The sequence below is a fragment of the Sorex fumeus genome, unplaced genomic scaffold (genome assembly GCF_029834395.1).
Source record: "Sorex fumeus unplaced genomic scaffold, SorFum_2.1 ptg000034l, whole genome shotgun sequence".
Lineage (NCBI taxonomy): Eukaryota > Metazoa > Chordata > Mammalia > Eulipotyphla > Soricidae > Sorex > Sorex fumeus.
Window position 1 is genome coordinate 43,352,983 of NW_026606091.1, and position 27,718 is coordinate 43,380,700.

Here is a 27,718-nt window from a genome sequence, read left to right on the forward strand (position 1 = left end):
GAGTTCCCTCCCCGCCCCGACCAGAGCTCCGGCAGCCAAAGACCTCCAGAACTAGCCACAACCATGCTGAGACCACTCTCCACATGCATGAAGGTACCGGCAGAGGAACAATGGCATACGGGTCCCAGGGCTGAGATCTCCAAGCCTGCTCAGATCGGGGCTGAGCATCCTCTACCCAGATCCTCCACCTTCCAGTTGGCAGGTGTCACATCCACCAACTGGCCCCCTGGGAGCGTGTAATCAATTGCCAAGATCCATAGACTATAAAACCCAGCTCCCGGAAGCGCACAGCCACATTTTCAGCCGCTAGACATCTTATTATCTCATTCTTAGTTTGGACAAACCAGCAGGCTACTGAATGTAACCTTCCCACATGGCAGAGTCTGGCAAACTCCCCGTGGTGTACCCAATATACCAAATACCAGTAACAATGATGAGTCTCATTCTCCTAAGCCTGAAAGAGCCTTGAATATGGCACTTTTTAAAAATCTCAGGGTTAGGACGAAGGATACGTTACTGAGGTCTGCTCAAGGCAATCGACGAATAACAGGATGGTCGTGATCGTGATCAATCAACTTAAGGCTGTTGGAAAGCTACAGTATAACTGGACACTTGGAGAGTTCAGAAAAGCAATTGAAAACGAAAGTAAATAAAAGCTTGTATTTAATTAATTGATAAATTTTTGAAGGATAAACATGAAATTTTAATTGATGATACAGTCCTTGAAAATCATTTTAAAAATTCATAAATGACCACTGTCACCATGTAAGTTCATCATGTAAGCCTTGCCCCCAGAGACTCATAAATAAATCTCGAAAGAGACCAACTAGCCACAAAAATTGCTCAGATACCCATTTCTGGCTGAGACTTTGGGACAATCTCTGAGGAGGGTGGGTTAGCGCCTGTCCAAACAAAGCCTCACTAGCTGCTCCCACATCCCCAAATGGCCATCACACCTCCAGCTGGACCTCACCACCTCAGGACTGAGTGTCACAGAAAACCTAATTTGACAAAAATTCCAGGTACATGGGTCTTCGTGGTTAAAAACTCCAGGCCTTTTCAGAGTCAGGGTAGGTGACCTTCACCCACCTCCCCATACTTCTAGAAGACCCGGCAGCCACGCTCAGTTAAATATTTAACTGCCCAGTTAATGTCACTCTCCTCCCATTGTTCATTGATTTGTTCAAGCGGGCCCAGTCACATCTCCATTGTGATACTTGTTACTGTGTTTGGCATATTGAATATGTCACGGGTAGCTTGTCAGGCTTTGCCGTGTGGGCAAGATACTCTCAGTAGCTTGCTGGGCTCTCCGAGAGAGGCAGAGGAATCGAACCCAGCTTGGCCAGGCTGGCTGCATGCAAGGCAAACACCCTACTGCTGTGTTATGGCTCCAGGCATCCCAGTTAATAGCCCAGTTAAATATTCTGGATTTTCTGGAGTGTGCAGCCACAAATATGATCATGAGACATGTCCAAACTCTACAATATTGACATCCCAGTAGTAGAACAACAGATTGGATAGGATGTATTGCAGAAGCAACTGTTGCTGATGAACAAAAATATTAACACAGAAGGTTTAACTTGCAATAACAGCTTAGTAAAAACTGAGACAAGGACTTATGTCCCCATGGTGAGATAACACAATTTTGACAATTTTTTTTCTTATGGAAATAGTTTTTTTAATCATTCAATTAGCCATTTAATGGAAACAAGCAGTATCAAATAAATTATTGTGGGCCTATTGTAGGGGCAGGTTTGAGGGGTATTTGGAAAATTGGAAACTCTGGTGAACAATAGGTGACAATAGTACTTAATGTGGTGTTGGAATATTGATTACCTGCAATAAATCATGAAGAACTTAGTAAGCCACAATGTTTTAATTAAGTGAGAAAAAATTTCATAAACAAACATCAAGTAGTCTACCAAAAATGCACTTAGGATGAAATAATTTGTCTATATATTTATAATTCTCTAATACTTCAAATTGTTTCCATACATACAGTAGAGACTCTATATGAAAAATAAGTATTTTTATTCTAAGTTTAGTTTTACATGCTATTCATGATTATAGCTAAGATTCATGTGAGTGTAGCTTTCACATAAGTATTTTAGTCAATGAACACACACACTCACACTCTCCTAAAGATAACAACAACACCCCACTGCTGTTAATGTATGAGCACTGACAATAATAGGTAACTGGCAGGTGGTGATGTATGCTATATGTATGATACATATTTTGAATAGTATCTTAATTTTTAAGAGCTAATTTAAGCTTCATAATGAGTGCTAAATTTATGCCACCTATTTTGACAACATACTGTATAGTATAAAAATTTATTACAATTTTATGAAATTGTGAGTTAGCAAAGGAACAAACCTACTCAAAGTTGGTTAGTAAATTAAAGTTAAATTTGCAGCAGTCAAGATTTATATTTGTCACTTTTTAAAGAGAAACAGAATAATAACTTAGAGCACCTCATTGTATCTCAAGTTACCTAAATGGAAAAAAGTGTGACTTATAACTTTAATGGGGGGCAGGGAGGAGATATAGAAAACAAGGTAAGGTTTGCAGCATATATGAGTCTTCAAAACTTATTTAACATCCCTAGATGCTAGGATCACCAAAATGACTCTTTTTTTTCCCAAAGTAAAACAACAAAAAGCTAGGAGCTTTCATATTTAATTAGGAGTAGAGCATAAAAATTCTTTGACTAGACCAATTCAAATATTCACCAAAAGGTAGCTAAAAGCTATCAATGACACTACTATCAAAATATACCTGTTTACTTCCATGACTATAAAACACACTAAAGAAACTTCCTCTTATCAAAAGATATCAATTTCTGGAAAGCATAGGAGTCTCAACTCATATGTCATTTCATGAAAAGTTCCTTCATTTGGATGTTGACTTCATTATGATGTTATGTATGCAAACAAAGAACCTTCATTTATTTATTATATATCCAGCTACGCTATCAAGGTGATGCTCAGGGGAGAACTCCTGGTGATGCTCAGGGGAGAACTCCCTAAGATCCCTGGAATCAAACCTGAATCATCCTTCATTTGGGTGTTGACTTCATTATGATGTTATGTATGAAAACAAAGAACCTTCATTTATTTATTATATATCCAGCTATGCTATCAAGGTGATGCTCAGAGGAGAACTCCTGGTGATGCTCAGGGGAGAACCCCCTAAGATCCCTGGAATCAAACCTGAGTCACCTGCATACAAAACAAATGCCTTATCTGCTGTACTATCTCTCCAGCCCCATAGGGAAAAAAAAACTTTTATGATATTTAGATTTATATAGTATTTAGATCTCTACCATTGAATTATTTGCCTTTTACTCCTATGCTATATATAAGAAACATAGAAAGGGAATAACAACTGAAAAAAGGGAAACAGAACCTGAAAGTTGGTCACAGAACAGATTGGCCTGAAAGTGGGTGGACAAGGGGTAAATTGGAGAGGACCTTAGGACTTTGGTGAAGGGAAGTAGACACTCTGGTGGTTGAATAGTGCAAGCATAAGCTATCATTAACATTATTATAAATCACAGTGCTTCAATAAAAATTGGGTGGGGGAATAAAGTGTAGCACCTCTGTCTCAGACTTTCTACATAGGGGTGGACTAGATGGCTAAAGAGATTAATAGGAACACTCTACACAGTAGTGACTCATGAACCATTATGACAGATTAATGAAATATAGTCATTGCCTCAGAGGCTTTATATTATTCACATAATTAGCAAAATTTGAAATTGGTGGTACGTTCATTAATGGATTGGTATATGCACTGGTCATTACCAGAGACATGCACATTTCTCTTCTTTGGAAATGATTTATGTTTCATGAGACAAAAAAATCCATGCAGCTCAGTTTGAACTCCAAACAAACGTGGCCTATGCTTTAACATCAAACAGTTTCAATTCCATACAAAAGATGTATATGTGGTTGATATAATGAATTCCCATACTGCTGACTCTAGAAGCTAACATTTCTAATGATTCAGTAAGTATTGGGTGTTCATGAAGTTGTCTTGCCAACTCAGTGTTGGTTATTTCAGTTGTTTCCCATGTGTTTGTTTTTCCCTTGTGGAAACCTCATAACCAAAGTGTCTCTGGTTGTATGATGGACATCACACATGTGTGAGCAAATGGGAGAAAGCTGGATTTCGTTTTCATACCTGAAAATTATCCAAAGAAGTTTCACAGATCATTCTTTGAAGAGTAGTTAAATATTGCAAACTGTCAGAGCCCTAGCGAAGATGTGAGAGACTAATTATCCACTTCTGAACCTTTTCTGTGTGTGCAGCTCATTGTCAACTGGCATAATTAGAAGATTTACACAAGCTGTCCAAAAGCCTAAACTCATAACTCATCATTTGTGAAGAACATTTGTCTTCTTGGCTAAACAGCATCTAGACGCCCTTCTTTTGAGGGGTTAGTGTAGGATAGAATATCACCAATCGGAGGGGCAGGGGCTCCCAGGAGAGGCAGGAGCTTGCTCCCACACTATTTAATCAACCTCTCTTTTCTTCTGACAACCCCATATGTTTGGACAGCAACAAGTGACCAAGGTTTGCCAGCCGCAGCATAGGAGACACTCTTTGGAATACTGAATCTCAACAGTGATGCAATGAGCGTCCTTTGTGAAGTTAGTCACAAAGGAAGCAAAAGCACTGAGAGTCCCAAGAGTACATACCAAAAGTGACCATAATCAATGGTACCAGGTATGGAGGCTAAGGAGACTTGTATGTATGTTCCCCAGGGACAGTCCTCTGAGATTTCTGTCCATGCTCTTGAGCCTGCATCTGATACTTCTGATAATCCAACTCTATCAGGCTGTCTAACATAGACTTAGCTGGAGAACGCTAGGCAGAACTGCAAAACGAAATATTAAAAAGGCACTCTTCCTACCGCCTAAGAGAAGCACAGTGTAGTGAGGTTAGTGCTGAACTAAAATTTCATTCTAATGCCATTCTAATGCCTGGACCTCCAGCCTCTTTGCTTTCCAAGGGTTTCTAGATTTTATTCTCAGTAGTTCTTTCCTGAATCACATCTCCACATTGTCTTCAGTTCTTTCATGCTTCTTCTATTCAATTATTTTTATTATGCCAGGACTCAACCCAGGGCTTGGCTTTAATATCAGGCCACATCCCCAGCCCCTAAATATACTGCTTTCTCATCTGTTTTTCAGGTATTTATCCAGTCCCTAAGGCTGAGAACATATTGGACATAAAAAGCCCTCCAGGTTTTATTTATTTATTATTTATTTTTAAATCATCAGAGCATTCTGCCATATGTCTGAAATATGGGAGGTTTTTGTCACATAAACATTTCCTTCCAAATGCACTAAATAGCCCTTGCATCATAATCATGAGACTCCACTGTACTCGCCCACCTCTTAGCGAGAATATCAAATTCCAAACAATTCAATTATGGGCACCATAAATGTCGCTATGTTAGGTTCTCACTTTAGCACAGCTGATGAGGAGCCTCCATAATCTGCTGATCTTCCACCTCATAAACACATCATACTGGCACCTACTTAGTGTAGGCCCTGAGCTAGGAAATGGAAATGCAACGATGGATCTGAGTTCTTCCATTTAAGAGTCTGCAAACATATGGAAATCAAGATACTAAAAATGCATCCTGGGAACTTGAAAAGGTGGTTCAGCAGATAGGACACTTTGCTCACACAGGTTGAGCCTATATAGTCCCCCAAGCACTGCCAAGAGTAATCACTGAGCAGAGGAAGGAGTAAGACCTGGATCACTGCAGGATGAGACACCAAACAAAATGCACTCTGCTCCCAGCTGGAGTAGCAACATGGTTATGGAGTTTACTCAAATTCTCAATACAGAGGCAGACCTGGAAATTTGGAAATGCGAAAGAAAAGTCATGGATACTGATTAAGGGAGGAAGAAACCAAAAGTATGACCAAAGAGTGAGGTCCGGCAGTTGCTAAGAAAGAGGGGAAAATTAGCTACCAAATCTGAGAGAAGGAAATTGAAGACCAAGAAATGATACAGAGATGAGAAACATGGCAAAAATTCATTATCAGAACTGGCAGGATTGGCTAAAACCTGGAAAAGGGAGTGAGGATGTTGATAGGTTAGTAGCAAGTGGACAGTACACTGAGCATGTGTTACAGAGTGGGTTAAGGTCAAGGTTCTTTGCATCCATCACTTCACATTATAGTAAGCAGAGCAAACATGAGGTACTTGAGGAAACAGCTTTAAAAGTGATTATTTGATTAAGAATATTGACAAATTCAGAAAAAAATAATGGTAAAAGAAGAAAAGTAAGGAACAGGGTACCATTTATATGGAAGATAGAGAAGTGAGCTGGGCTAGCGGGTAGGAATACTTCAGGGTGGGTGTGGGATTGCCTGAGATCAAAGACACCCTCGAAAATTTGCAGTTCATTGTGAAATTCATAGAAAGTTTTTCTCCACCCCTATGCAGGAGACTACTGTGTGGTAGGCTGAGTTCCCTGTGACACCAGCCCAAAGGGAAATGGAACACAGGAAGATTACTAGAGAGTGCTAGTATATTCTGCACCTTTGAGAAAGTGAAGGGAAAGGGACTGGGTAGAAAGAGGTGGGCTTCAATGTCACCACAGCAAAAGCCTCAGGTGATCCTGAGTGCTACCAGGAAAAAGCAGTTTGTCATTGTCAGAAAACCAAAAGCAGATCACAGGGGAACTATTCAAATCACAAACAAAACAGCCCAGCACTCTCCATGAGCCAGGGACTCTGCTAAGGCATGTTTCATATTGTACCTTGCTTAATCCACCCCAAATCCTATAGATCACTTCCATTCAACACACCAGACTAACAAGGACCTGCAAAGAACAACATTGGGGAAACCCCCCCCCCCATGAATAAGAAACCATTCTGCTGTGACCTCATGACAAAAAGATTTAATTTAAATAAATAAATAAATAGTTCTGGGTAGTTTTGTTTGTCTGTTTTAGTTATTTGGAGTCTTGGGTAGCAAAAAGAAAGGGGGTAGAGAATTTTAATTTTTCCTTGTGAATTGTTTCTGTTTGTTTTACACTTTATGAGAGTAAGAGGAAAGAAAAAAATTCCTCTGCAAATAAACTATTGAAAACTGTCAATTGGCTTTCATTGAAACAAAACAGGATAAGAGGAAAGATGAAGAAAGAAAAGGAAAAAGAAAAGTGGTTTAGAATTAACTTTGAAACAATTGTTTAGGTAAGAAAAGAAACAGATGCATGAAGTTGCTATACTTCGTTTTACTTAGAATCCAGCCCTTACACATATATGTACCTGTGGGTTACATGAATAATGTTTTGGCATAGCACTTAACGACAACAATATTAATTCCAGTATAATACTTATTCTGTACCGATTACTCTGCTAAGATCCTTACATACATTTCCTTATATAATCCTGTTAAAAGATAAACTGAGGCATATTAAACATATTAATAGTTCATTTGAGCAAAAATCCATTGTTTCCCAAAAAACTCAGAGAACTTGAGCAATTTGTCCTGTTCTCTCAGCAGGTAATTGGAGAAACCTGGCTTGAACTCCTGATAATACATGGTGGACTTTTGTTACATAGACCATATGGACACTGTAATTAAGGGGAAAAAAACCAAAATACATATTTGTTAGTCAGATGTCTTAAAAACACACATATCAAATATATTGATTATGGGCACAGGTAGATGGTAATATAAATGCTTAACTGAAAGTCATATCTGTGAGACATCAGTGATAGAGACCCAAGATCAATCTTAGGAGAAAGCAAGACGACTAGCAGGGGAGCAGATCACGATCACTACAAGCATTTGGAATGCTATTATGCAATGTGCATGAAGAGCTTTAAGTGCATAAAGTTTTGGGCCCAATTATTATTATTTTTTCTGCTTTACTGTACCATCTGGCTAACAGCTCAAACAGAGCTGCTGCCATCAACATGCACATGAAATCAGTAAAAAGAAGAAAATTCTTCCTCAACAGTGAAAATTAAGCTTGTCAGGAAAAAGTAGAAACCTTGGATATACCACAATGCATCATGGATGCTAGTTTTTCAAGTAATAGCACAGCAGGTAGGGCGTTTGCCTTGCATGCTGCCAACCTGGATTCGATTCCTCTGTCCTTCTTGCAAAGCCCAGCAAGGTATCAAGAGTATCCTGCCCACACAGCAGAGCCTGGCAAGCTTCCCGTGGTGTATTCGATGTGCTAAAAACAGTAACAAGAAACCTCACAATGGAGAAGTTACTGGTGCCCGCTCGAGCAAATTGATGAACAACAGGAGAGCAGTGCTACAGTTCAGCACTACCACACAATCACATGCCAGGTGTTACTATACCTGGCAGACAAAGTGCCTATTTGAAGACAGAGGGTACAAGTGGGAAGGATCAGGAAGAGAGGAGGGGGCCAGAGAGCAAAGCATGCTGGACCTTAAAATGGCTTGTCTTCACTCAGTTTTAAGTGCTGATCATCTAGGAGGTAAGGGAAGAAAACATTCTACGTCAAGCTGACAGATTTTCTCTAGTGAAACACCAAGTCCACATGAAATGTTCCTTAGGAGGACAATTCAGAGAAAAAGTTAGTCTATGGAAGCGGAAAACATATGTTTAATAATCCAGAAAGAACATTAATTATGGAAACGCAGAGACCAGTTTACTGCCTTAAAATGACATGATAGAAACCAGAAGAAAATCCTTGAAAACCATTTGGTATCTTTTGAGGGTATAGGGGAGGAAAAGTTGGGGGCAGCATTGTTTTTCAAAAGGATCTGAGGGTAAGGGCATGAGATCATAAAAGAATGAGATGAAAAAGGAAGACATAAGATAAAAGAAGAGGAGATACTGAAGAAACAGAATGACAGAATTTATTTTAAATGCAATAGGAGATTAAGAAGGTTGCAATTCATATCCGCCCACGCACGTCCACAGAATCTGTCTTGTGGAGAAAAATATTTTCCCAGAGAAGACATAGAATAGTTGGAGGAATAAAAATGAAAATAACTCTCGTGTGCATATGTTTTTACCTGCCTGACCCCCACCCCACTCTCTGGAGACCTCTCTTAGTCCCCCCCCAATACACACACCCAGACACAGAGAAACAGAGACAGTATTCTGAGTAGAGAGACCACAGCCAATTGCCTTTCATTAGGCAAAAATAAAATTAGGGCATTTATTTCTAGACACACTCTTTACACCTGTTTTTAAGTTTTAACCAAAAAATAAAAAAAAAGAAAAGAAAAAATCCATTAATTCAGTTAGAATTAATGGATTAACAACAAAGAGAATACTATTAAAAAGTGATTTTAGATTATTAAATTAATTCATCAAATTACAGAAAGCAAAAGAACAGTAATTATATGTACTGAGACATCAAAAATTGAGAATGAAAATTTTTACATTTTTACACCACAAAAATGTCTTTCCATTTGTGAATGCAAGGTAAAGACTCTCAGCTTTCTAAGTTTTCTGTAAAATATTCACTTTTAAAAATATTTTGAAAGAAATATATGAGCCAACAGAAAAGAAAGAAACCAAAAAGGAATAAGGAGGAAAAGAACGAGCACTAAGTACTGAAAGGTGATAAACATAGAGCTCAGTTAAATGATGGTCAAATGATTAATCTCTGTAATCTCTTAAGGGGTAGATACTGAATGATCTCTCTCATATGTCAGATTTAAAGATATACACCAAGGGAGCAACAAAAGGCCAAGGGCAACATAACAGACCTATCAGCTAAGTTGGAGGAATGAGATGCAGAAAAGGAGGGATATTGGAGTCCTTGATGGAAGGAGGTGGGTGCTCTGGTGACGGGTGTGGCGTTAAAATTATTTGTACAAGAAACCATCATTAACAGTGTTGCAAACCACAAAATTTCAATCAATCCATAAATTCAAAGTTTTACTAATAAAAAAATAAAGTTCTGTCTCAGGGAAAGAATAAACAGAGTTATGCCTATTTAAATACAATCCATGTATGAAGAGAAAGGAAATTGTGGAGAAAAATGAAGAGTGCTAAATTTTCACAATAATATCCTTAGGTCCCAGGACGCCAGTATTCTCCACGTTTCGTGACTCCCAGGTTGTCCTGTTACAGATCAGAACCCTGTGGCCTTGAAAGGGCCAGGGATCAGCCCCAGGATTCAGACCTGCTGCAGGTGTTGTGAAAAGACACCACTTCCTTCATTTCCCATGTCAGTTTCGTGCCAAGAGTTCTATTGACAGGATTTCTGGAGAAGAAAAGAGTAAGAGACTTGGTTTTATTGATCTTTATGATTTCGGTGAAGAAGTGTTAATAGAATGAAAAGTACTGACGTCAAAGCTAACAAATGCAGCAGGAAATGTTCTTTATAATTTACTTTGTTTTAACTTAGAAATGGATCAATTGAAACAAATGCTTCCACTCTCCAAAAATGTTAAGGATTCGGAAAATATAACCACTTATTTTATTCTGTCCCCCTACTCCTGATCCATCTGCAGAAAAATGCTTTCTCTTGTTCTGTAAGATACCTTAGGGATCATACGAAATACTACCTGCAACTTAAAATGTAATCATTAACAGAGGAACATGGATTTAGAAAAAGGCAGACACCACATCTGCTGATACACATGTTAACTGTGATTATTACCTGCATTATTTTAATGTCTATGATTGCCCTGAGTCACTTCTCACTCTAAATCAAGAATAAGCAGATCAGCTTGCATTGGGGGACACTTCATAGGGTACAAGGCTTGTCCAGATATTTCTTTTGTCACCGAGTTTCTCATTTTCTCCTTTGCTGGCTCTCCATTTTTAACCTCATGGGGACTTTAAAAAGACATCAAATACTGTAGTATGTTTCTAATTTATTTATACTTAAAATCATCAAAATGCTCTTTTGTAAGAGTCATTTGATGTCTCTGTATCCTTATGGGGCCTTTTCATTAGCCATGTCCCTGCCCTGGAAAAAAAAACAGGAAGTCACAATTTGCCACAATTAAAAAGACTGAGCCGGAAAACAAGGTTTGAATTCAGTTCCACAGGGTCTCAGAACACTGTTGCCTCTCTCCAAGTAGGCTTCTTGTTTTTCAAAGATGGTTCAGAACACAGCAGACTTCTTTAAATTCAAACTTCCCCAGTGGAAGGCAAAATTTGTAATAACGATACTTAGGGTGCAGTTTACCTATTTTTTTAAAAAAAATTATGGGGTCCAGGGAAAATTGTGATCCCTCAAATAGGCTGAAAGTGGAGAGGATAAGATTCATAGCTTTACTACCAAGTTATGGTGACTTCTCTGAGTTGGAAACATTTATTATCTTTATTATACTTCAAATATTATAAAATCAAACTTTTTATTGTTAATCACTGCCCAAATAAAATCCCAGCAACTACGTACTTAAGAAAAATTAAGTAGAGGGAAGTTTCTTGATTTTTCATTTTCATAAATGCAGATTTGGTCTCTGGCCTATAATTAATTGTGGCAGGTATGTAGTTGATAAAGAGAAAAATATCTGCTGGGGATACTGGTAGTGGGAAATGTACACTGGTAGAGGGATGGGTATTGGAACATTGTATGACTGAAACCCAATCATGAAAGCTTTGCAACTGGTGAGTCAATTTATTATTTATTTATTTATTTACTTACTTACTTATTTATTTTGCTTTTTGGGTCACATTCAGTCGATTCTCAGGGGTTACTCCTGGCTCTGCACTCAGGAATCACTCCTGGCGGTGCTTGGGGGACCATAAGGGAAGCTGAGAATCGAACACAAGTAGGCCGCATTCAAGGCAAACGCCCTACCCGCTGTGCTATTGCCCCAGCCCTGGTGAGTCAATTAAAAAAAAAAAACAAGTCTGTTCTTGGTATATGAGGAAGACAGCTGACTTGTTTTACTTACGTTCTATATTCTTAATTCAATATGCTTAAATTCCATCATATCCAGGTGCTATGCTTCCTAAACATGACTGAAGTTTCCAAAGTTATGTCAGGATCCACTTGAAACCATTTCAATTGTTGGGAAAAGTGTAATAGAAAGGACTATAAACTAGCCATAATGTTGTTGACTGGGAATGAATTTGAACCACTGATTGACTGACCCATGCCCTGTATGCAGAAATGTCCTGCAGATCAAGAAAAATACTGCAACTAAAACCTAATCCTGACACACTATGTGTGCAACACCAGTAACTGCCACGGATTAGCAGAGCCACTCTGCAAAACAGCATTGGGCTGTGTATTTGCAACTGAAACCACTGGAACTAAAAGACTGAGAAGACATAGTGGCATGAGAGCTCACAAAGTCGTGTTTAAAAGTATTCAACTACAGTTGCCCCACAGATGACACACAGGACTCCCAGCAAGAGGCCTCCAAGGCCAACCGCCGAGGATAGGGCGCTGCACATTGGTGCCCACATTTTAAGGGTGAACATATTGACACTGAACAAAAGCTTGCAAAGATGTAAGACTGATTCAGTGGAGGCTGTCAGAGGAATGTCCACTGCAGGGGTGAAGACAGGTATCTCAAACAAGAAGGAGCAAGACCCCCCCATGAGTTGGGGTTGGAGCTGTAGTATTTGTCTTACATGCAGTTGACCTGGGTTCAACCCCCAGCAACCCATGATCCCCTGAGCACCTCTAGGAGGTGATCCCTGAGTGCAGAGGCAGGAACTGAGTACTGCTGGGTGTGGCTTAAACAAAAAAGATTCTCCCATAAGCAACCCTCAGGGATAAAACCTAATGTAGGACCTCTCAACAAAGCAGAAAGGAGTTTGCAGTCTCCTTGCTCAGCCTCTACCAAAGGTTTTGAGACAAAGATAACTGGTATTTGAGATCTGAAAAACTGTAAGAGAGTGCTTAAGCTGCCCAAGGTTCTCATTCCCATTTAACACACACACACACACACACACACACACACACACAGAGAGAGAGAGAGAGAGAGAGAGAGAGAGAGAGAGAGAGAGAAAGAGACAAGAGAGAGGTGAGAGGCTCAAAAGCAACTGCTGTAGCTGGAGATCAGCAAATTGGTAAAGCCTTACATATATGAGACCTGGGTTTGATCCCGAGTAATGCAAAATAAATAAATAAATAAATAAGTGATAGCTGCCACTTGTATAGTAGCCAGTAATTCATATCATCAACAGTTGCATAAGTGCCACACATGTGTCAAGTCTTTTACCCATGTTCATTCTTTACAATAGCATTTAATTCTTTTTTTAAATAATTTTTTAATTAAATCACTGTGAGATACAGTTACAAAGCTTTTGTCATCCACTAGTGTACATTTTCCTATCCCTCCTGACACCCCCACCCCACCCCCAGGCTGCCTCTATGGTAGGTACTTTTCTTTCTCTCTCTCTCTCTCTCTCTCTCTGTCTGTCTCTCTCTCTCTCTGTCTGTCTCTCTCTCTCTCTCTCTCTCTCTCTCTCTCTCTGTGTCTCTCTCTCCTTTTGGACATTATATTTTGCAATACAGACACTGAGAGGCCATCATGTTTGGCCCTTTACCTACTTTCAGCACATATCTCTCATTCAGAGAAATACCTTCCAACCATCATTGTCATAAGGGTCTCTTCTCTGTCCCAAGTGCCCTCTCCCCAAGCCCTTGAGGCAGCTTTCCAACCATGGATTATTCATCCTGGCCCTTGTTTCTATTGTCCGTGGGCATTAGACTCATACTATGTTTTTCTATGTCCCACAAATGAGTGCAGTCATTCTATCTCTGTCCTCTTTCTGACTTATTTCACTCAGCAACATAGCATTTAATTCTTAATAAATCTAAGGTTTTGGGGCCAGAGAGATAATACAGTAGGTAGGGCATTTTTCCTTCTATGTGCCTGACCCAGGTTCGATCTTTAGCAACTCAAGTGATCCCCAGAATCCACCAGGAGTGATCCCTGAGCAGAGCCGGGAGTGAGTCTTGAACAATGCCAGCTTCCCCCAAAGGAAAACAAAGAAATTTTAAATAACTCTAAGAGGTAATCATTACTCTTGGCATAGATCTACACATGAGGCACAGAAATGGCTATTAATCTGGCCAAGTTTTCTCACCGAGAAAGACGTAATGGGAATTTAATCACTGGCAGCATGGTTCTGCACTATGGTCTTTAACATTAAACAATGTACCACTCCAATTTCTATTTTCAAGTATCAAGTTGTCTTACTTGAACTACCAATTTCTATTTTCAAGTATCATGTTGTCTTAATTGAACTACGACTACTATCTAATTATATTATAGCTAACTAGTTGTGGCTGGCCCCTTTACTGCAAACATAAATGTATTAACTAAATTCTCCTAGAAGCTGATTAAGAAAGTAGTATTATTTTATTTGTTTTAACAAGTGAGTAATCAGAGACCTAGAGAAAATGTGCATTTTATTTAGTTTCAGATCGGGTAAGAAGCTGAGTGGTAAAGGAATCCAGACTGCCTGGTGAAAGAGTTTATTCTCTCAACCATGAAACTAGAATGCATGATTTAAAGGAAGCCTCTATAATGCAGAATTTATGACTTCTCACCTTGAAAATCCATTGGCTGGTTACCATAAGTGGGCCATTTACTCCCATCTTTTCAGGCTAATCAAACTTTCATCTTTGTAGACATAGTCCATCATGCATACTTTTCACCAATCAGACTGTCCTAGCAGATTCTTGATAGGAATTAAAGAAGCTTTGCTTCATGTCATGGCCTTTGAAAAGGGAGTTTCAACAAAGATAATACATTTAAAAAAACTGAAAAGTTCTGAGTCAGTGTTTCTTCATGGCCTCTGTCACCCTGGTAGAGCTCCACCGCTTCAGACAGGAGAATCCAATGGGAGCAGAACATTTTATCGCTCCTGATCCCTGTGATTCTTCCTCAGTCTGAGTCATCCTTTAAGCAGCTTAAGTAACCAAATATCTAGTTCTCCTGTGGCGTTGAAGCTATCCAAAGGGAAGCAGTCCTCACATAATTCTTTGTGGTATTCTTACTCTGAATATTAAAGCCAAAATGCTCTTCCATCTAAACTCTAAATTATTCAAGGGAAGTTTAGCAATCATTCTTCCTAGGCAATAAAACAAGTTCTGGTCCATAGTAGGAACTTAATGAATATTTCTGTGATAAGTGAGTAAAACTAACTAATAATTGATCTTTGTGGAGCTGAAGAGATAGTACAATAGGTAAGATTCTTGCCTTTCAGGCGGCTGACCCTAGTTCAGAATCCCATCAAGTCAACTGAGCCCACCAAGAATGATCCCTGAGTGGAGAGTCATGAACACTTCCAGTGTAGCCACCAAACAAAAAATTGATAAATAAAAAAATTGATCTTCCCAGAACCTACAATGATACATACATATCAGAATAATTGGTCGGAAACATAGTTCTTTTGGAATCCAATAAAGAGTAAAATCTTTGCAATTAAAGAAGTTTTCCTAGATAAAGGAGTATTTTCTATTTTATAGGAATCTCACAGCTAATAAATAGTGACTTACTGAGAATCTAAAATCTAGGCACTACCATAATTTAGAGGAAAATTATGTTTTTATCTCTCTTTAAAGACAATCCACACTACAGTTTACTAAAGAACATAGTTAAAGACAGTCAAAATATTTACAAATTTGCACATTTCGTTTTGTCATAATGCACTCTCTTACAATGGCTCTAATTTAGCCATATTTTTTAAAATTTAACTTTTCGTAGACAATAGCCATAACAGTTGACAGAATTCTATATTCAATATCAATATTTAGAGTTGACATTGATTAGATAACAAAGTTTCATTATAAAAATAAACAAGTATAAAATCAATTTTTATGTAAAAATCGTTTTATCTTACCACAGGGTTGTTAAGTAAATCCTTGTCTAAGGATTTACTAGGCTGTTCATTGCTAATTGAGCCTTCTGTGTTATTGCTTTTTCTCCTTGAGTTTAGTTGGCTTCTATGTTACTTTCCCATCTAATTTGGTGTGCTCCTACTGGAATTTCAGTATGGACCCATTAGGAAGTATTGCATTGCTGCGTATGTGGTCACAGGGTCCACAAAAGAGTGCAGAATCTCTGCTCTGAGCCAATGAATTCACATGAAGCTGCTGTGAGAGGTGGGCTTTGATGTCGTAGTTTCCAGAAGTACAGGGAACACCAAGAAGACACGAGCATTCTCACCCTGGGCACCAGGGTACCTGAAATTATTCACAGTTTGGAACCTCTGTAGAGAATAAAAGTAAATCTGTGGAGTTGAGTCCTTGATGTGGCTGCAGTGTTGGGGTTTGGGTGTAGCTGCCAGAGCCTCAGCAGGGCAGAACTCAGCCCACTTGCCTTTTCCCCTAGACTTTTCAGCTGCGGGACAGGTGTTTCCATGAATTTTACTTCCTTGGTGTGCATCTCCTCAGAGATTTAGTCAGGAATTGGTAGAGCAGGAATAATGGGCAAGTCAACAGTGTGGCAGCTGAGGGGGATGAACCTAGCCATACTTTAAATACAGATTGATTACGTTTTTTGCTTTGGGACCCTAACCAGAATCTCAGAGTTTACTTATGGCTTTCTTCTGAGGGATCATTCCTGGTAGAGCCAAGGGGACCGAAAGTGATGCCAGGGATCATATTAGGGACTACTATGTGCAAGGCAAGTATATTACCCCATGCCATCTATCCTAGCCTGTTTTAAGTCTTTTCAGAAGTCTTTTCAGAATTTCATATCAAATTTTTTATACCTTTCTATTTAAGTGAATATATGCATATATTATAGATTAATAGATAGATAATTCATTTCTTCAATTATAGTTCCTTGAATTCATTTTACTAACCTATTTTATAATGAAAAGGAGATCCATGAAACTCTCAAGTATAAAATTTTTTGACCATTTTTCTTTTCCAAAGGAATTGTGTTTAATTCTTTTTCAAGAAGAGTATGTTTCCCTAAAGCATCCTAAATATCATTTGTTGTTAAATCTTTATTAACACCCCCATATCAGAATGTCCAGTATCTAGAGTCAAATTATGTCTAGTTAATCACACATATTTTCAAATAATTAAGATAAACTTTTAAATAAAAGAAATAGGAAAAAGTATTTTATAACTGAACTATATTAAGTCCAAGAGTTTTTGCTGAAACTAAACGATGATAAAAGAAATATATAACAAAAGGCCAAGGATACAGGAATAAATACAAGTTTCCTAAAACTCAATAATAAGGCTGTGTCAAATAAACCCATGCCTTATTATATGTTGGACTGATTACAGCATAAATGGTTTTTGAAGAAACATGCTCAAATAGATTATGTTGCAAAGAATATGACAATGAAGAAAAAAGAAGGAGAAAGATAATATAGAGAGAAAGAATGTGAAACCATCTCACTCAGGGGGGTAAAAAAAAGTCTTGGCATTTTACAAGTACTCGTCTAATCCCTTGTCTGTGCACACATAAAATTGCATACACATAACTGCATAGTTTCCCTTCTCAAAATTTAGCTCATACAGAACACACTGTTTTGTAACCTGACAGGCCTTTTTAAGCCCTAAAATTCATAACTCAAGGCCTTGAGGCAAACTCTGGAAGAAAGGGAGGACAGAGCTTGAATAGCAATCTTATTAGAAAAAAGAAAGGGAAGGAAAGTGGAAGGCAAAGGAGATCAAAGAAGACAGAGGATATAGAGCTGAAAGGCTATCACAAGGGAAGTGAAAGATAAAGACGGACTTTTTTCCATTTAAACTCCATTTTTTAATTTCCTTAATCGCATCAACATTGCACTATTGTGTGTTTTGGGAAATTTTACTCGAGAATTCAGTCTTCTCTCCTCCTCTTCCTCCCCCCTTCTCTGTGGCTGGGGTAGTTCACAGCACAGCGCAGAGATGCCAACCACTGGAGCCAAATTCAATTCCAAATCCAAACATAAGCAATGTTTGCGAATCGAGACTCCTTTGAGGTTCACCCAACTCCAATTTTACCAATTCCCTCCAGGGAAAAAGTTCTCTTTGAAGCTTCTGTGTATCCGAGTGCATTCTGGGAAGCGGGTTTAAGTTTCTGATGTGGGGCACTTTACCTATAGAATGAATGCACTCTGCACCTAACCTCCTCATTACTTTTTGTCCGCACAGCCTGTGACAATGTATAGTAAACTTGGTCCTTGAAGGCATGGCTGGAAAACATTTTTGTTCATGAGCATCTAAATTAAAATTTAAAAGGCAAATCGAGAATATTGAATTAGCCCAGATGTTGTAAAGTTAATATGCATGTTGATTTCTTCAGAAATGGTCTTAAGTTTTGAAAAAAAAAAATGGGAAGGGGGAGAACTTGAAATGAAGCATTTTAAAATGGTAGTTTAAAAACTTAATTGTATCTAGCAATGTCTCACAGATAAATGCCACAGGCCACAACTTGAAATGCTTAAAAAAAAAATTTTTTTCCCCCACTAAAGAACATAGCCTCCAAAACTATGTGAGTTGGAGCATGTTTCTCTAAGTGTACTTGCAAAAGGGGGAGTGTAGTCAAGCAAGTTTAAAGGACGCTACCTGCCCTAAAAGACCTGAAAGCACAAGTGGAAAAATAAATAAACTGAAGTTCAATGTAAACCAGGCACAGGGGTGGGCTGAGAATTGTGCCCATGCAGAGAAGTATGAGCTGACAAAGTCCACGTGTCTGGGAGTAAATGGAACACAATAGCAGTTTTTTTTTTATTTATATGGGGACCCAACTGCATCCAGTTCCTTAAAACCAGAGCCCCCTTTCTTTCTGGACTCCCAGGAGGCATATTTCTTTTCTCTTTACAGGATCTCCCCTCCCCACCAAAAATGTGAGAGCAGAAGACAAGATATTGACATTGTCAACATGTGTCTTGGTTGACTCCATTCTTAATCGCCCCACCATGTGTACCTGTTTTCACTCTCTCCTCTCAGATTAAAACTTCAAGGAAGCTGAGAGTATGTCTCCTTGCTTAATCCTTAGCAATGTTCCCCAGGGCCTCATCATCATGTCACACACCCAATGTACACTCAGGAAATATTTGAGAAGAATGGCCTGCGTGATCATTTCCTTCTTAAATTGCTGAGTACAGCTTTGGGAGTGGACCTGAAGAATTATGTCTCTTAGGTCTCCAGGAGTCAGTACATTTTGCTCAATTATTTTGTACGATCCCACGCAGTTTCAGCACACTGTTTGATCGTAAATAAATATGACTTGGTTGATCTTCCATCATGAGCTTTTCCAAAATGCATCAATATTTTAAAAATATATGCCTACTTTTATGTTATCCTGTTTTCCACCCTTTGCTGGACCTAGTGTGGACTTGTCAATTTGAAATCCCCAGCACACCAATTTCCATGTTGCCTATTTGTACTTTTTTTTCCTTCTTTCATACTCATACGTCAAAAACATTTTAATTGATGGTTTCTATTTTAATTGTTTTATTCTTATGTAGATGTTTGATCAATATAAAATCCAAATTTATTTTGGTACAAAGTATGCAAGTTCATTTCTTTATACATTTGTGAATAAATATTAATCTACTAAAATAATTCCAACATAATCTAGCAGTCAATTAAATATTAATCTACTAAAATAATTCCAACATACTCTAGCAGTCAACTTATAATTTTTTGCCAAATTTATCATATCTCAAACATATTTATAGTTTTCCTGTGTCATTCAACTGGTTCAATTATTTAGTCTTGTGCTGGTTTTTCTCATTTTAGCTTTCTCAGCTGACTTCATATTATCTCAAGATTTTCATATTAAAAAACAAATTTATGTGAATATACTGTTTCATACAAATACTTGAATAAATTGTTAAGTTTCAGAAACTACCTAGAATTTTAATGAAACTTCCTTTGAAGAGATTAGACATCTTTTATTGCATTTTCTTATATAAAAACATGCTATGCTTTTCCACTTGTACAAAAAAATTTATATCTTTAAGAGTTAAATAGTGATCATGTTTATAGTGATTGCACATATAGCTTATTAAATTTCTTTTATTCATAAATTGTTGTAGTTATTTTAGTGGGTGTCTTACTTTATGTGGGCTTCAGCTGTGATCAAGGGTCCATAGACCAATCCTAGCAGTGTTGAGCTGGGCTATAGGGGCCTAACTTTTATGCTCAGTCCAGGTAACTCAGTGCTGCTCAGATAAAGGGGTACTTAGGTATTCTGAGTTCTAAGAACTGAACTTTCATTTTTTTAAAATTTTTATTAGTGAAACTGGCAGGCTACCAAATGTAACCTGCCCACACAGCAGAGTCTGGCAAACTCCCCGTGGTATACCCAATATGCCAAATACCAGTAACAATGATGGGTCTCATTCTCCGAACCCTGAAAGAGCCTTGAATATGGCACTTTTTTAAAAAATCTCAGGGCTAGGACGAAGGAGACGTTACTGGGGCCTGCTTGAGGCAATCGACGAACAACAGGATGGTCATGATCGTGATCGTGATTAGTGAAACAACATGAGGTACAGCTGTAGACTTATAAGTGTTTGTGCTTAGGTTTCAGTTAAACAATGATCAAGTACTCATCCCTCCAACAGTGCCCATTCTCCACCACCTATGATCCCAGTATCCCTCCCACCCCCGCCATCTCCCCCATCCTACTCCGTCTCTGTGGCAGGGCATTCCTTTTTGTTCTCTCTCTCCTTTTGGGTGCTGTGGTTTGCAAAAGAGGCATTGAGTGGCAATCAGTTCGGTCTGTAGTCTAGTTTCAGCATGCATCTCCCATCCTGGGAGGATCCTCCCAACACCCTTTACTTTGTGTTCCCTTCTCTATCTGAGCTGCCTTCTCCCTCAGCATGTGCAGCTGGCCTCTAAGCCATGGAGTGAACCTCCTGTTACTTATCTCAATTATTCTTGGATGTTTGTCTCCTATTTTGTTACTTTATATACTGCAGATAAATGCAACCTTTCTGTGTCTGTCCCTCTCTTTCTGACTCATTTCACTAAGCATGATACTTTCCATGTAGTAGCACTTGTATGTAAATTTAATTACTTCATATTTTCTAACAGCTGCATAGTACTGATTGTGTAGATGTATCAAAGTTTCTTTAACCGGTCATCTGTTCTCGGCACTCGGGTTTTTTTTTAGATTTTGGCTATTGTGAACAGTGCAGCAATGAACATAAAAGTGCAGATATCATTTCAACTACACTTTTTTGCCTCTCCAGGAGAGATATTGCTGGGTCAAATGGGAGCTCAATTTCTAATTTATGGAGTATCGTCCACACTGTTTTCCAAAAGGGCTGAACCAGTCAGCATTCACACAATCTGTGAAGAAGGGTCCCTTTCTCGCCACATCCATGCCAACACTGGTTGCTTTTGTTCTTTTGTATGTGGCCAGTCTCTGTAGTGTGAGATGGAATCTCATTGTTGTTTTGATCTGCATCTCCCTGATGATTAGTGATGGAGAACATTTTCTCATGTTCCTTTTTGCCATTCGGATTTCTTCTTTGAGAAAGTTTCTATTCATTTCATCACTCCATTTTTTGATGGGTTTGAATGTTTTCTTCTTGTGAAGTTCAACTAGTGCTTTGTATATCCTTGATATCAACCCCTTGTCGGATGGGTATTGGGTGAATATCCTTTCCCATTCTGTAGATTGTCTTTGTATTCTGGTCAATGTATCTTTTGAGTTTAAGAAGCTTCTTAATTTAAGATTGTTCCATTTGTTTATCTCTGTTTCCACTTAGTTGGTCAGTGGAGTGTCATCTTTGAAGATACCGTTAGCCTCAATATCGTGGAGGGTTTCGCCGACCTTGTCTTTAATGTACCTTATGGATTTTGGCCTGATGTTAAGATCTTTAATCCATTTTGATCTGACTTTTGTACATAGTGTTAGGTGGAGGTCTAAGCCCATTTATTTGCATGTGGTTGTCTAGTTATGCCAGCACCATTTGTTGAAGAGGCTTTCTTTGCTCCACTTCACATTTATTGCTCCCTTATCAAAGATTAGATGTTCATACATTTGGTGTTGTGTGGATATGGATATTCCACCCAGTTCCATTGGTCTGTGGCTCTGGCTTTGTTCCAGTACCATGCTGTTTTAATTATTACCACTTTGTAGTAGAGTTTGAGGTTGGGGAGGGTAATGCCTCCCTATGTCTTTTTCCCAAGAATTGCTTTAGCTATTCATGGGCGTTTGTTGTTCCATATGAATTTCAGGAGTGCTTGATCTATTTCTTTGAAGAATTTCATGGATATCCTTATAGGGATCACATTGAATCTGTATAATGCTTTGGGGAGTATTGCCATTTTGACAATGTTAATTCTTCCTATCCATGAGCAGGAAATATGTTTCCACTTCCTTGTGTTCTCTTTTATTTCATGGAGTAGCATTTTGTAGTTTTCATTGTAGAGGTCCTTCACCTCTTTAGTTAGGCTGATTCCGAGAACTGGCAACATGTCTTCTTTAAATGATTGGAAGAATTCACTAGCGAATCCCTCTGGGCCTGGGCTTTTGTTTTTGGGAAGACTTTTGATTACAGTTCCAATTTCCTTGATATGAATGGGTCTATTCAGGTATCCCAAGTCTTCTTGGGTCAATCTTGGGAGATTTCAACCTGAAATCTATGTTTTTGGATATTAATATGGCCACCCCAGTTTTTTTGAGGGATCTGTTTGCTTACAGGATTGTTTTCCAACCTTTAATTTTGAGTGTGTGTTTGCTCTGACTATTCAGATGAGTTTCTTGTAGACAGCAGAATGTTGGTTTCAGTTTCTGGATGCATTTTGCCACTTTGTGTCTCTTGATTGGTGCATTTAGACCACTGACATTAAGAGAGATTATTATCATGGGGTTTTGTGCCATCTTTTTGTAGGGGTTGGTTGTGCTTATAAGTGTATTCCTTCTTATCTTACAGGAGCCCTTTTAATCCTTATTTTAGGTTTGGTTTTGTGTCTATGAAGTTCCTGAATTGTTGTTTATCTATAAAATGGTATATCGTTCCATCAAGTTTGTAAGAACTCAACTTAAGGTCTCCATGTGCCCCCTTTTTTGAGCCCTGTCCAACTGGTTTTCTTTTTATGGTTATTACTAATTACTAATAAATATGTTTTTGGTTTGGGGTTCATTTTCTATCTTAGAATCTTTGTAAAATGCTCCAGAAACATGTCTTTGTATGCTAATTTTATCATTTTTCATAATTATTCATCTGCAAATACCAACACTTTTCTTTTCTATAGCTGATACCCACTGAAACTTCTTCGAGGTTTGTAAACAATAGCCAAGATATGTTTACTCTATAAAAACCAGTGACTATTGAACACATTCCTTTCTTAATCCTGATCTTATTGGGACTTGTTTCTAAAGTTTCCTCTTTATATTGTTTACAGTACTTTTTTTTTTCTTTTTTTATTAGTGAAAAACCATGAGGTACAGTTATAGGCTTACAAATTTTTTGCTTGGGTTTCAGTTATACAATGATACTTTTAAGTATACAGTCGTTGTGTTTTTCACATAGTATGTCTTCTTATGTGTCTATTAAGTATAAATGTTAAAATTTGTTAACTTTCTAGGACCAATAAATTGTTTATTGAAGTTTGATAACTGAAACCACTTAGAATATGTCTTTTTTCAGAGTCAGGTCTATAATGTTCATTTCCATTTTGACAGTTATTACCTACTCAAAGTTTTCATGACATTTTATAAAAATTTACTGTTTCTATGTTTCCATGTATTTATCTAAGCACCTCGTTTTTCATACTATCTTATTCAACTACTATAATATTTATGGTTATAATTATACTTTTTTAGTTATTACATTTTTCCTTCTTTTTTGGTCAGTTTGCCTATGAAGCTCCCTTTTCGTTCATCCCAAATCACTGCATTTCTTTGATTCATCTCTATTATTTAAAATTTCATTGATTTCTGTCCTTATCTTTATCACTTCTTTCCCTCCATTGAGATTTTTCACTATTTCATCTTTTTTTAAATGCTTGATTCTTAGCATAAGAGATAGTACAGTGATTAGGGTGCATGCCTAGCATGCATCTAACCCAGGTTCAATTCCCAAGACCTGGTCCTGACACATGGTCCCTGAGCATTACAAGATGCAGTACTAGAGGCCTGGTAGGTTTGACCCTCAAGGCCACCAGCACCTTCAAGGTGGACCAGTACTCCCAGGTGCAACAAGACTAGAGCAGCAATGTATATTCCAGTCCTTGCATTTTTTGCCAGTCCAGTTGACTAAGAATTACTGGTGGAGCCCTCAGCTTCCTGCACACTACTCAGAAGGTCCAGCATTTGCTCTTGGTTATTTTGTAAACAAAAAACTGTATCAATTTTAATGTACTTTTATGATTAGAAAAATCATCATTTCATAAAAACCTATACTATTTCAACAGGCAAGTTGCCTTGCTTGCATCTGGTCCAGGTTCAATTCCTGGTACCCTAAATAGTCTCCTAAGCACCACTAGGAGTGATACCTGAGCACAGAGCTGGGAGTAAGCCCTGATTTAAATATGACAGGTATGTCCCCCATAAAACAAAACGAAAAAGGGAAAATTAATTTGTACTACTCATTGAGACGGGCTGGGGTGATAGCACACCAGGTAAGGCATTTGCCTTGCAAGCACCAACATGGCATGCCTGGGTTCAATTCCTTCACTCCTCTCAGAGAGCCTGGCAAGCTACCAGTAGTATCTCATCCACATGACAAAGCCTGGCAAGCTACCCATGACATATTCGACATGTCAAACAGTAACAACAAGTCTCACAATGGAGACGTTACTGGACCCGCTTGAGCAAATCGATGTACAAGGGGAGGACAGTGCTACAGTGCTACTCATTGAGACATAAAAGCCAAGGTAAGCTGAAGAATATGAAACAGTCCCTTTATCATTCTAAAAAGAAACTATGAATTCATTTTTTAATAAAACAAATATTTTACATAGAAACTGCATTCGTATACAATTATAAGTTAAATGAAATTAACATGGCTCCAAAATTTACTTAAATTAGACAAGAAACTACAGGAGAGCAGATGACAAGATTATTGAAGAGTAGTAATTCAAATGTATAAGATTATTAGCATACACAAGATGAATGACTATTTAAGACATGACAGGCATTGTTATTGTCTCTATAAAATTCATCCCAAAACAGCTGTAGTATAATGAAATGAGCTTTCTGGACTAGCATGGAAAAAATCGAAAATTATCTTTCTATTTTAACAGCAACTCAGAAAGTGGAAAAACCAACAATTTTTGTTATATCTCTCAGAGAAGACAGAGAAAATTACCCAACTCTGAAACCGGAAATACAGGAAAAGAGAGAATAAAAATTTAGCAAAGCAAAATCTATAGGCAGAAACCTATGGAAATCCATGCCAGAAAAGAAAACCTGAACTGCAATTGACAAATTGCTGGAGGCTCCTTGAGTTTGAACTCTGAGAGTTTAAACATCAAGAGAACACAATCCATCATAGTGGAATCTCAACACTTTTGTGAGTTTTATTACCCTGTACTCTAGCAGTTTGTTAGTAGAGTCAGAGAAAAATTCCCTTGTGATTCCAACAGAGAAAGGAAACTGGATCTATCAGCCAAACAAAACTCAGGTAAGAAGTAGACAATCCAAAATCACTTATGTCTACTAAATCATTGAATCAATAATTAATAAACCTCAAAGTTTTAAATGTCTGGCTCAGATAGGTATACTAGTGGAGTCTACCAAAGTTTTGTTTGTTATGTTTTAGGGGTAACATCCAGATGTGCTCAGGGTTTATGGGATTACTTTTGCAGAGCATCAGACCTGGGTTAGTTACATGCAAGGCAAGCACCTTACCCACTGTATTATCTCTCTGACACCTCTACCAACATTTAAGAACATTTCTTTACAATATCTTTCAGAAAACAGATAGAGAGGATACTTTTTAACTCATCTGAGGGCCAATACCACCCTAATACTAGAACTAAAGAGATTATAAGAACATACCCTACAGACCAAAAGAGCCCACAAGATATTAACAAATCAAATTATAAAATGTATAGAAATAACTACATACCATGATTAAGCAATGTATACCTCGGGTAAAACCAATCCAAAATTTTAAAACTAATCCAACGTTTTAAAATCAATTCATGAAATCCATTACACCACCAAGCAAGAAAAGGAAAATCACAGGATTATCTATATATATATATACACAAGCATTTATAAAACCTAACAATTATTCATGATAACTCGCATATACACACTTTAGCAATAAAAGGGGACTTCCTTAACTCAATAAAGAACAGTTATGGGAAGGTGTTACAGATCCAACCTGAGAAGGATATCATCATAGAGTTTTTTAAAAAATGAAGATTTCAAGTATTCTGGGTGCACTTTATATGAGGCTGGCAGGCAAGCCACTGATTTCTTGCCTGCCAGCCTCATATAAAGTGTATAAGCATTTAAAGCCACTGTACAATGACTGCAGAAAATCAAGAGGCAGAACCGTCATGGGGAGTTTGAACTGATGCACCTCAATGAGTTCATCGACCAGCTACACTACAGTTAGAGAGTGTGTGATACCATTCTGCTCCTGCTCCAGAAATGTTATGTCCTAGATGAAGCTGAGCAATTGGAGCCTCGGGTTGATGCTCTAGAAGACATGGAGTCCACAGTGGAAGAGGAGGATGAGACGTTGGAGAAAGTGCCATCCCCTGATCCTTGCAAAAGAAGCTACCTAGACGCAGAGAAGTGCCCATGTATTCCCACGTTGGGTTGCAAGAAAAGCAGGATCAGGTCAGTCTCCCAAGAGGAGGAGGTACTCCCCTAAAGGAGAAAGGCGTTGGAGCAAGAGTCCAAGATGTAACCATACCAAGGTCTGAGAGAGGTACCAGAAACCCAACTCTAAGGACTGGGACATCAATGTTATCACTGACATAGAAACCACTCGGTCTCTTGAAAACTCTAAGAAAAGCCAGAATAGAGTTGTAGAGAGAATGCATAGTAGTTTTAGTCTGGACAGGCTCACAGGCTACCTCAAGTGCAATGTGTTTTGAATTATGAATAAATATTTCTATGTGTTTAAAAAAAGCTATGAAAATCTACAATTAACATCATACATGATACTGAACTTTCCTGCTAAGATCAGGAAGAAGACAAGGATGTCTCCTGTTCATTCTGTCAATGCAATAATAAAATAAAAGTGAAACAAAGTGCTGGGGAATAACTGAAACTGCATGTGTTTAAAGAGGACTTGATTGTCGATATAGAATATCTAAACATATTGACCAAAAGTAAAAAACCCTGGATCTAGTAAGAGGTTAATAGAAAGATGACAGAAAACAAGGTTAATATACACTAACTTACCTAATTACTAGGAACAAACAATTTTTTACTCAAGCGGGCCCAGTAACGTCTCCATTGGAGACTTTGTTGTTACTGTGTCTGGCATATCGAATACTCTCGGTAGCTTGCCGGGCTCTCCGAGAGGGGCGGAGGAATCGAACTCGGGTCAGCCATGTTGGCCGCTTGTAAGGTTAACACCCTACCCACTGTGCTATCAATTGGTATCCGAAATTTAAAAAGTTTATAATTTGCATTGACACAAAAAATACTCAAGTATAAATCTAACAAATTATGAACAAGATATATGTGAGGAAAATTTCAATGAAAGTATGAAAGAAAAAATAAATAGCTGTTTCATAGAAATGGAATTGTCAGTATTGTAAAGATAGAAGTTCATCCCACACTGATCATCTTAAAATTCCACCAAGCTACTTTGTGAATTTTGACAAGCTTATTATAAAATTTGGTGATAGAGATGAAAAGAACCACAACTCAATAGTCAATGATAA

At 38.1% G+C, this 27,718-nt stretch overlaps 1 pseudogene; it reads left to right on the forward strand.

Moving 5' to 3' along the window:
- The first annotated feature begins 551 nt into the window (after positions 1–551).
- On the forward strand, positions 552–26,746 carry LOC130026345 (pre-mRNA-splicing factor 38A-like; annotated as a pseudogene).
- Positions 26,747–27,718: the final 972 nt, after the last annotated feature.